The sequence below is a fragment of the Rissa tridactyla genome, chromosome 9, assembly GCF_028500815.1.
Source record: "Rissa tridactyla isolate bRisTri1 chromosome 9, bRisTri1.patW.cur.20221130, whole genome shotgun sequence".
NCBI classification, from domain to species: domain Eukaryota; kingdom Metazoa; phylum Chordata; class Aves; order Charadriiformes; family Laridae; genus Rissa; species Rissa tridactyla.
The window spans coordinates 33,026,690-33,038,516 of NC_071474.1; the positions used below are offsets into that span (position 1 = coordinate 33,026,690).

The window sequence follows — 11,827 nt, forward strand, 5'->3', positions numbered from 1 at the left end:
ATTAAAATGTATTCCCTACAGTGAGAGAAGAATGATTAAGACTAAAAAACTCAACAGCTATTGTTGGAATTTGCAAGCATTCGTTGCTATGGCTGTAATTAAAATCCTGAATGATAATCAAGCTTTTAGGCCAACTCATGCCATCCACAAAAAAACAAATACTAATTTATTCCAAAAACATTGTCTTCAGCACAATTTGTTGTTTATCAAAACAAATACTAATGTAAATGCTGTGTTGATTTTGTTAATTATACTTCCACCAATATACCAGACAACATTCTTTCAGAATATTAATTGCTTTATGTAAATTAGAGAAGGGGTTTAGAAATAACTTTTGCTGCTGCGAACCAGTAATGTGTTCTGTGGTGTAAAGAAATCCAATTTCAACTGATTTCAGGATGATAATCCTACTCACTATCGTCATTACCAGATCCTTCAGAAGGGAAGTAGGTTTGTAGCTCATAGCTTGCGAGACTCGTATTTTCATATGGACCTAATTCAAGAAATACTTGAAGTTTCCAGTCATAACCAATTCTCATTCTTGCTTTCAGGCTTTTAGCAGTCTTGTACTCACAGGACTCATTCAGTCTTGCTGGTCATGCCCTTTCCTATTCAGCATACACCAATATCTTTTATTTTTCCATACCAAGATGGACAGGTGCCAAAAACACAGATCAGTGAACAGTTCTTCTCTCTGAGAAACAGCTTTGATTCAATGACTGGGGCTTTCTGTAGGCATTCATCTAGCGGGCTTGTGGTCTGTCATTCATTTAGCCCATCAAATTCCTAATGGTGAGCGGAGCTTTTGATATGTCCACTGTCATGTCTATTCCCAGGCCAGAGTATTCTTAAATGGCTTTATTTAAGTTAGACATCAGCTGAAAAAGTCAGATTTTCTGTCCTTGAATATGTTATTTTCTGGGATTACTTTTGGGATATTCCTCACTGAATAAAATAATTTTGCCCTTATTACCATTCCTTCAATCCTGAGAGTGCAAAGAAAACCAGGAGGAAGCATTGCTCATTCTGATAATAGCACTAACAGCACAAATAATCCTAAAACTCCTGAAACCATCTTTGTTTGAGTCTTTATCTCTCAATGAAGGCCTTTCTTTTTAAGGATCTCTTAACGAGAGGTTCCCAGTGCTCCTTTTGCAGCACTGTCCACCTCCTGGCATGGGAGCTGGATGTTCTCTGAAGTTGAAGCTGACTGAAATAGAGGACAAAAGTCCTCTAGGGCTTGTAATGACTGAACGGTCCTGGGTTTTCAGTTGGTTCTCATGAAGGTCATTCTGCAGTGTTTGTAGTACTGAAATATTTTATAAAGTCATTAGTGCTTAAGGAGAAAGTGTGTCCCTAGCCTAGTATGTTCCAAAGAAAAAGAGCAGAGGTGGACATTCCGTTTTCAGGTGGATAAAACAGAGATAAAATGAAAAAAAGTACATCTCTGTACCTATTTTTTAGTATTTGCAACAAGGAGGCAAACCTTACTCTTGGTTTCATTCCAGTGATACTTAAAAAACCCCAGACTTTAGCTGTATTGTGAGTTTCAATAGAATAACCTGCAGATGCTTCATCTTAATAACTGTACCCTTGTTTATAAATGCAGTCTCTTGATGATTATGTGATTCTCTAAGAAACACTGTGAGATCAACTTGGATTCTTTTTAAAAACACATAAAAATTATAGTCTTGCTGTTAATGTTTGTTTAAATAATCTAAATGCCTTTGGAACAAATACAAAAGCTTTTCTTAGTTTCTAGAAGTAACTTCATATAAGTAAAATGGATACATATTGCATTTTGAAAGCATTCTTTTCTCCAAACTATTACACTTACATTAAAAAAAAATTATGTATCTCTGACAAGAAAGAAATAGCAGTCTATTCGCAAATGTTTTAGATTAATCATTTTAGGTTCAAAGGTGTATAATGCTAGATGGATAGCAAGTTGTAGATAAGTTGTTGCCAGGTTTGTACTTTCCTTCAGCACAGTAATTAATGTTTGCTGTATAAGATTTGGTGGAAAGTAAGTCTTTCTAATGAGACTTTTTGTTTGAAGTGTCTACATTACATAGTAATGTAATCAGTTAAGAAATAAATCGAACAAGGTGCTGAAAAAAAGTTGCAGGAAGTAGAAAATTCTTCAAAACAAGCTGTCAGGAAGCTGTTGTACAGCCTTCCAGAGATAGTAACCTTGTGCAACAATGACTTTAAAAACCACAAAGGTCTACTGAAGCATGAGACAGAAACTTCTGTTTGGCTTTTAAAAATAGGCCAGGTTGGAGGAGGTACAGAAACTCTGACTGCTTACAGAAAAGCAGGAGCATGTTTTAGGGAAAAATATCTCCAAGGAGCAGGATAAGGTTTAGAAGTTGTTGTTGTATTGATGCTTAACAAACTTTGTCAAAGCAAGGACAAGGGGACAGTTGGGTTTTGTTTATATCATAAACACTGGAACAGCTGAAAGGCTGGATTTATTATCTCAGCCATGAGCTGTTCATGGAGCTTTGTGTTCAGCATATTGTATTGTGAGTTCAGCAGAACAGAGCACATTAATTCTGTGTGATGATAATGAACTCTCAGAGCAGGGCACAAACGAGATGAGCGGAACCATGGGACACATGGTAATGGTTTCGTAAGCATGCTGCCATTTCCTGGGTCTGCATTATGTTTCACAAAGACATTAAAATAGGTTGTTTCCAAACAATGAGTTTTCTAAACTGAACAAATCCATTTAAACATAAGCTAGCTCTTTTGCCATTATAACATTATAATAATAATAACAACAACGCTGTTGGTCTCTTAAAATACAGTTGTAACATTTATAAATCTACTGTGACTTAACGCTTCCCACAGCATGAGGAGTACCGACAGTCAATTAAAATGCTGAAGGAGAAATTAACTATAGCAGCAGATCAATCAAACAGATGAACGACATGTAATTATTATTTCTTATCTAGGAAATACTGCTTCAAATAAAATATATTTAAAAGAAGCATCACTGAGATGTTTACATGGAGGCAAAATTTATAGATTCCTTAAATGACTGACTTTTTATTTCTTATAATTTCAAATAAGGCCTCCAACAGTTTGATTTCTCTTGGAACCTTATTTTCTGTTAGCAATTCAGTAACAGATACCAGCAAAATAATTTTCAGTATCTATTTAAGCAATACAGGATTTAAATATCTCCCTTCTTCATGAAGATGTTTCCAAACTCTAAATTATAATGAGGAAGTAAATTTCATATTAAATAGATTCCTTCTACTTCTGTCTTTTGTTGAATAAGGAAACACAGATACTTTCTTATCTTTTCTCATTTACTGTCATTTTAATTTGACTTTGGGTGCATAGAGCCAAATACTTAAGGCTGTTAAAGGATTGTGCACTTTACTTTCCAGAGTATAAGCACACACTATTTACCAAAATACTGCTTGTAAGAATGGCATTAGTACTAGAGGTCTAGTTAAATACATTTTATACTACAAATAGCCTTAATCCTGCTAAAAAGCTCTTAATGGCTTAAAAAACCCAATAGTTTTAGGATGAGAATAGGTATCCAAGAGCCAAGGATAATTGTTCGTAACTTGCTGTTAAAGCATTTGGTATCTTTAGTGGGTTACATCATGGCACATCTTTTGTATTTGATCTCACTTCTTGCAGGAGATTTCATGCTACTAGGAACAGAAATGGAGACAGATAGTTTTATTTCCTCTGTTTTCCACTTCTACTATAATGTCTTTATGTGTAAGTCTTGAAAGCGTTTGTGGCTGAATAAATGAGCTCTTGCACTATGCATAGTTAGAGATCTCAATTTGTGTACAGCTTTCCTAGTGCAGTAAAGTCACAGTTCAAAAAATTAATTATTTAAAGTCAGTATATTAAAAAATATCTGTTACCAAACTGTCAGCAGTACTGCATTCATTTTCATGGCGCTTTTTTCTGACTGTCTCAAATAGTACTCCATAATGCATTAGGATCTATAGGAACTCATTTTTATGCTTTTTATGGTCACGTGCTTAGTATTTTTAGACAAATACTCAAGTTAAACTTCATAACTTAATTGCTGAAATAAGTTATTTGAAGCATGACCTGAGTTTACTTCCATATATGAATTTTATATGAAAGGATTAAGACTGGCCTTTGGAAAGAAATCCCAGTTCTCTTATTAAGACACCATTCCTTTTCACAGGCAGCTTTGATCTGCTGTTCTCTAAAACTATGCAGCTTTTTCTTTCTCTAATAGAGGTTTTGTACTGGATATGTACTTAGGAAACTAAGTGATACATTCAAATTCTTACTTAACATTTACTGAAAGACTGTAATCCTTACAAGGTGAATAAACAACTAAATATTAATAAATTAGAATAACTCATAATAATAATAATAACCACTCAGAATAACTGAGTAAAAAATGAATAATAAATGCTGTGCTCCAAACAGTGAAAATATTGCTGTCAGCAAAAAACTTTTCTGGAAAAGTACTGAAAACGGTGTTTCAAAAAAAGCCTCAAGACATTCTTTAGGGTTATGTAGAATTACTTCTTACGTGTTTACTATCTCTTCTCAACTTTACACTATTTCTTCTTTCTAACACTGTCATGTAGTTAGATACTCGTTGCCACTCACTCTCATTTCCATTCACTTCAGTCATACCAAATGGTTTACCATTGTCAGGAGTTTGTAAAACCATGAAGTGTTCAGAAAATGTGTAGGTTTCTGTCACAGCTCTCTGCTCCTTCTCTACTTCTCTGGAGTAGAGAAGTAGAGCTGGAAGCTGCTTGTTCCCATTGAGGGGCAGCTTGAAAGGAGGAAAGATTCTGCAAGACTGATACAGAGAATCAGACAGGTAAGCAGAGAAAGACGGCAAATTGAAAGATGTTCCAGTACTACAGCCAGGCATGTTGAGGGAAGTCATCCCCTGAGTGATTTGTAATGACAACGTTTTGAAACAGTGGGTTGGAAAGGATCTTTGTAAAGTCTGAATGAAAAACGGTTAGTGGAATACTTAGAAAAAGGAACTGGTTTAACTAAATAGTTAGAGAAAAGGAAATAAATAGATGTATCATCATGATTTTCACCTCACAAAACATTCAAATATGACTATACGAGCTCCCACAGAATAGGTACGTAGATAAAATGAAAAAGCACTTTGGTGACTTACTGACATGTGGATTAATTCAATATTCACAAGTGGAATGTGGGCAAATTTCTTATTTTTTATAGGATACTTTTTCCTACTTTATGCCTTCCAAAACAACAATGGAAATTAAAATAGGATCTAATTATATTTCAAATTACTTGAATAGGATATCCTCACAAGTACAAAAGTTCTTAGCCATTGTAGATTATTTATCAAGTTATCTTGTGACAAGTTATCTTGCATGCTCTAAACCGTTTTCTTTGACTCTGACTAGCTCCCTGTTTCATAAATGATAGCGTATGATTTGCTGCTTGTATTCAGTATGCTCCTGGCATCTCTAGAGACTTAGTGTGTGTTATATCAGCTATTGCAAGTTGATAACGGTGTCACATGTTCTTTTCCATTTTCACGTAGTGTAATACAAGCTGTTATACGAGTTTCTATGTCTCAGGCTTTTTGATACAGTACATTTATTTTGTAATTCTGATACTGATGCAACCAAAATGAACCAAAGAAATGTTGACAGCATGAACAGTAAGCACACGGGAAAGAAAAAATGAAAATATTGGAACCGAAGGAGAGTATCGGATTATAATATACAAGTTTTTAGTATGTGATTTTTTTAAAAAACACTTTTGTAAAATTAAGATAGCTACATCCCTTAAGCTAACAGCTGAAATATTATTTGCACTGCAGTTTCTTTTCTCTTTGGACTTTGCTGGGGAGTGAGAAGGGTTGACGTTGCCTTGTATCTAACCGGATCAGACAGTGAAGCCACACCAAATCCTGTTGCACCAGGTTGCCTCTGAGATTCATGAACTGTTCTGCTCTCCCAAATACATGACCTAAGAGAGTTCAAAGAACACGGAGAACGTTTTATTCTAGTAGAAATTTCGATCAATCTTTTCAGCCTGCATCCAAAATGTGATATTGTCTAGCTATTTTCTACAATGTTGATAAACCAGACAGCTGATGTGTGTCCGAGATAAGTCATAAGGAGATTTAAGTCTCCATGCTCCCGCTCAACCACGTGATAGCACATTGCTTTCCTCTGCAAGACTGCAAACCAATAGACTCCTAGTTCTCTTTTACGATTTTTATGCTCATAAAAGTATAAATAAATAGAAAAAAAATTGACTTCAGTCTCTTTAGAAAAAACATTCTTGTCCCTAATTTTGGTAAACGTGTGCAAACGATTACTAAAGGTTGCTAATTGAAAACCTGATATGCAAGTATCTACTGCAAAGTCACCTTTTTGCTGTTATTTTCATATGTCTCTTATTTTATTAAAATTCCATTTTGGCTATTATTTTATAGCTGACCCTGCTTTGACAGGATGGTTGGGATAGGTGGACTAGGACCTCCAGAGGACCCTTCTAGCCTGAAATATTCTGTGATTCTAAATTGTTACACATGTAATCGTAAAGACCCCTGAAATACACTGTGACAATCCAGGGCTGCCCTGAGAAACAGGACCTGCAGAATTGCTGGAGGTAATGGGTTTCTCCGTTTCTCAGTGACTTTTGAATCCACTTATTTACAAAGAGCCTTAAAAATGTTATAAACTTTAATCATCCTTTATCTGCTTATTTTATTTGTATGATCCAGCACCATCCGTTTCTTAACTGAGTTACAGAGTTACAAAGTAAAATTAGTCCACTGGTCAGTTCAGAGAATAAGTCATATATTCAAGAATTCCTAGAGTTTCGTCAAAACTAAGCAGACTGCTGCCTTAAGATACTGATTTTTTTTTCTGCATATTTTTGCAGGTTATTTATAGTACAGAGTTATTTGTAGTATAGACTACAGCGTGTTTGAGAGATTTGCATACAGGAAAAAACGAGAGTGTTGGCCAGACTATCTGGTGTTGTAACAGATGCACGTATATATTCTTTGGTAAGAGAAAGTGAGAGGGATGCCAATTCTTCCATCCCATTGACCTTGTTCAGGGAGCCTGATCTAGATTATGTTAGACCAATCATCATACGCTTGGATCTGGTTGTAAATGTAATATGACATGCAGACTTTGATGGAGCTGATTTGCCCTTGTGGGTATTTATACTTCAGTCTGTGGGCTAAATTTGGGGGCTTTTCTGTCTAAAAATTCTCTACACTGAATATGCAGTGGAGAGAGAGGGAAAACAATAATAATAAAAAAAAAAACTTCTCCAAGGGATGGTGTTACTAGATATTATTATTCCTTGGACATTTTCCATGTAATTTGTGGTATCTTCAGCTAATGGAACAAAACTGACATGGTCTTATTATTTGACAAGGTAATTATCCAGCATGTAGTAAACAATGTTTTATGTAAAGACTTCATATTTTCTCAAGAGAAACAGCAGTAGACAATCCTGTTCCCTTTCTGATCCAAATATTCAAATGTTGCACACTTTAGATTGAGTAATTTTATTTCTGGATATTGAGGCGAGCGGCTGCTTGGTTCTAGCTGCCAGCTGGGGTTAAGCCATGGCAAAGTCAAATAATTAAGTCTTGCCTCATCTGGATTTTTTGAAGACTAGTTGAGTTAATCTTTTGAATATAGCTGCTGAAGATATAGTTACCCTAAGGATTAATTTATCCTTGTATACTCTGTGCAAAGTAGGTACTGCTAAACTCTGCAAAATAGGTGTTGCACAGTTTGCTCCAGAATGAGGTAGGAGGATGCCATGACAATTCAGTAGCACCTAACGCTTTTTAAAATATTGTAGATATATCATTGTAGGACAACTATAGGATGGTGTTTTCTAAGTTTGTTTATTTAGTACCAGTACAGGGTAGCACCATATTGTAAAAGGAGTTTAACTGGGAATTTTATAATAGCTGTATATCACGTATGTGTATTTTATACAGAGATTACTCATGTCTTCTGCGCCCAGGTGTAACTTGTTTCTCGTTCTCTAAAATGGACATCTGTGGATTCAGTTGTTTCACATATCCTGACCTCACTGCCTATTTTGACCTTCTATATTTACAGAGAGTACCTTTGACTCCATACAGGTTTAAATCAATTATGTCTTACCAAAACAGAGAGTGTGTTAAGGAACCTTGCTTTGCATGGTGGTAATTGTGTCAACGCGCAGTTTCCAAACAGAAAATGGTTAATTCCCCAAGAGTTAGAGACATGTAGTTACTCAGTTCTTGTTTTCCTTCCTCAGAGTATGCTACAGAAGACTTGTATATGAATTCTGTCTAATAATACGGTATTTGCAGAAATTGATACTTAAAATGATGCTTTAGGTTGCTCTATGCTGAGTGTTTTCTGAGGGGTATTTTTTGTTTGCTATTTTTTTGACAATAAAGCTCTATGTGAGGGTAAAGGCAATATATTCTTGTTACAGTCTGAAATTGTTCAGATTTTAACAAAAATAGATAAATCTCTTTCTTAATTGCAGGGCTAAAAAGCAATAAATATATTGTCTGTTTTTCAGTAGGTGGCACAATATATCTACCAACAAATAACAGTAGAAATAATGAATAGAACCTAAGCCTTATGGTTATCCATGCAGTATTTATAGGAAGAGTAAGAGGATTACAAACTTCCTCATCCCCTTGATATTCCCAAACTTATTCCCCAATGGGGGTCAGCTCTACGGCATAAGAGAATTAGGCAAGATTAGTGCTTTTGAGTGACACTACCAGCAAGGTGGTGAGGTGTTTTTTTTAATGAACTCTCTTAGAGAAATTTGTCTGAATCTGGTCTCTCACTGTACATAGGCATATGAATAGTTAGCTGTCATCACTACCTACATAGCTGTAAGATACCCAGTGTTTAAAAAAAACATATAACTGTCTAATTATATATAAATGTCATGAAACTTGGAGGCAACAGGATTATTTTCTTCATGTATATAGCTTCTCCCTTTTTTAACTCCTTCCTCCCTGCCAAGCCATTTGACTTATCTATTAATAAAAATAAAAGTGCAGTATACAGATTACTTCAGCATCCTTTTCATTTATTGGTGTGGCAGTGCTATAATAATGTTGGCAATACAGGCCGAGTCTGTGCTTTAGAGCAGTTTTTGAGGCACTCACTCCGCATGCTGCTCTCCAGGCATGCTTTGCTGCATCCTGCTTCTGCATTTGTCTTCTGCCTCTATTGCGCACTTGGGTTTCCTTTCAAAGGAACTGTTGGAAAATAAGCCAGTACTATAATATTCCAGTCAGTCCCCCAGTGTGCGGAATGGGCAGGTTCAGGGCTGCAGGGTTCTCGTTCTGCTTTTGAGATGCCGCCAGGATGTGCATCTTGGAGCCAGGGCTGCGAAGCTCACTGCAGAGCATCCACACCCTGCAAAATCGACACATACCCAGAGATCTGGCCATACAACTCAGAGAACCCCCCACAGTCCTCCCAGTATTGCCAAGTGAAGCATAATGAATTACAGAAGTAAGAACAAAGCTACTGAGAAAACCTTTAATGCTTTCTGATGTGATCATGTCTCCCAACTAATTTGTGTAATTTTTTTGTCCTTTTATTTTTCAACAAAACCCAGCTTAAATTGCTACTGTACTTGTGCCCTGCTCTTCAATTCTGTTGCGTTCTCACTATTTTACCATCACATTTATCTGCAACAGCCATCATCATTTTAGCATTCTTGATGCTATCAGGCTTTATGAATGAGATACTTTTAAACTGTTTTTTCCTCACTGAGGAGACGCTTTATAAAGATCTGCTTCCTCTGTTCATGTACAATAAATTAAAGCCTACTTCAGAAATGTTGTAAGCATTTAGGCATGTGAGTACACTATCTAGTTGAATCCTTCTCCATGAGGTCATTTATTTATCTATGTTATAAATTAAGGAAATGGTGAGGAACACATGGTACTATAGTTTAAACCAGAAAGTAGTGTGAGGGAAAAGATACGAACAGTGAACAATGGAGACAGGAGAGTAGGTATACAAAGACCAGCACCCAGTTGAGTACGAGATTGCAATCATGTTAATTATTTTCCTAGTGTATTGCTTCTTCCTGACTTGCAATTTTTTTATGTACTCTTGATACCAAACGTTGTAGGACATATTTACTTTGCCTAGCTTTACGAGCCTTTAGAGTGCAATTCAGAATAACGGGCCTAATTTAATTGCCCTAAATCACCCTCTGGAGAAGTATCTCTTCTGCTGAGGCACCTAGAGAGTTTACTTTCATATTATTGGTATGTGGAATTAAACAGTGTGAATATTCCAGATAATGTGCCTCTCTGTTTCCCACTGTGTTTTCAGATAAGCCTGGAAAGCATCTGTCAAACTGAGAGCATTACAACAATTCCAGTAATATTTTTTGAATAAGAACTCAAGGATACTAGAGTCCAAAGACAATGCAACTCTAATTGCAGCAGCTGTGATTTCTAACATTCATTTTTACCTTCGAGAAAGTATTTTTTTTCATCAGTGGAGAATAAAAGATATGGCTGAAGGAAGGGTTGTTAGTATATTCCCCTGTATAGGGATTTACTGTTCTGTTCATTTGACCAATAATATGATAAAAGTATTAATAGTTAAATATTAATAAGCATATATTTTGTCTTCACTCATACAAGCAGCTTCATTACCTGTAATTAAGGCATTCTTGATACATAGTGCCTGTATAGTCAAGTATTTTGAGGTTAAAAATGCAGAGTTCAAAGCATAATCTTTCTCTCTACCCGCATACAAGTTTAGTGTTGCATATGAGGAGTATGTTTCCTCTTCTCCGCATCGGCTACCAAAAGGGCTGCTCCACCCCTTGTCTGAACCCTGGCAGGCGCAGAGGTGACACCCTTCGCAGAGGTGTGCTCTGTCTGCCCTTTTATCTATAGAGACTCCTAAAAGATTTTGACTCAATCATTGGTGTTTCTCTGCAGGCTGTAAAAAGCAGCAAAGTCAACTATTACAATGTTTCCAAGATGTATTGTTTCCGTGATAAGCTCATGGTTTTCCTATGAGTTATTCCAAAGGCTCAAATAATAAACATGCAAATGATATGTCAAGATAGGAACGAAATTAAGCTTTTTATCCTACCTTTAAGGAGTTTGAATTGGAAGTAGCCAACGTTCAGATATGGCACAATGCTGCAAAAGGATCTCGAGTTGTGGAAGGCTTTAAAATAAAAGAATTGCCAACACACGAGTATGTTTTCTCACATTTCAGTGACAGATTATTTCAGAGAACTCTCTAGCCCGTTTCCTATTTCCTTTGCCCTTGGTCTGCTGAGTAATATTTGCATTTTGCCCTAAAAGAGCATATCTCCTCTCTGGACGGAAATTTCTGATAAATGTTTTCCGTTTAACTTCCTCCAGCATCTACACTGAACAACGCCTTTGCCAGGGGTCATTTCCTGAGGTCTCTACTTTCTGCTTTCTGAACAACATGTAGCCTCAAGATTGTGTCCTGCTTGCCTAGTACCACTGTGTGTTACTTAGGATTGCAGGAAATTTTCCAGTCTCTAAGTATGTTTATTTCATAAACCACTCCAGAAATTGTTACCTTACTATTCTGTGGGGGCTAACTAATTTTAACTTTAAATCAATTTTAATTCAATTTTAATTTAATCTTCTAACTAATCCTGTAATACTGAATGAAAAAATCTGTGGCAATTTTGGAAATAACAATGGAGATACTTAAATTGGAAAATGCTGAAACAGGATGATGTTGGAAGGAAAATTCCATTTAATTTTTATTGCATGCTTCCAGTTTGATTCCAATGG

The 11,827-nt window shown here is 36.0% G+C and overlaps 1 protein-coding gene across 1 annotated transcript in view; it reads right to left on the bottom strand.

The window, feature by feature from the left end:
* Positions 1–11,300, bottom strand: part of KLHL4 (kelch like family member 4) — a 93,345-nt gene extending 82,045 nt beyond the window's left edge. Inside the window, exon 1 of the mRNA XM_054215260.1 lies at positions 11,142–11,300. The gene's annotated coding sequence lies outside the window, so the exon portion shown is untranslated. The remainder of the gene's footprint in view (positions 1–11,141) is intronic.
* Positions 11,301–11,827: the final 527 nt, after the last annotated feature.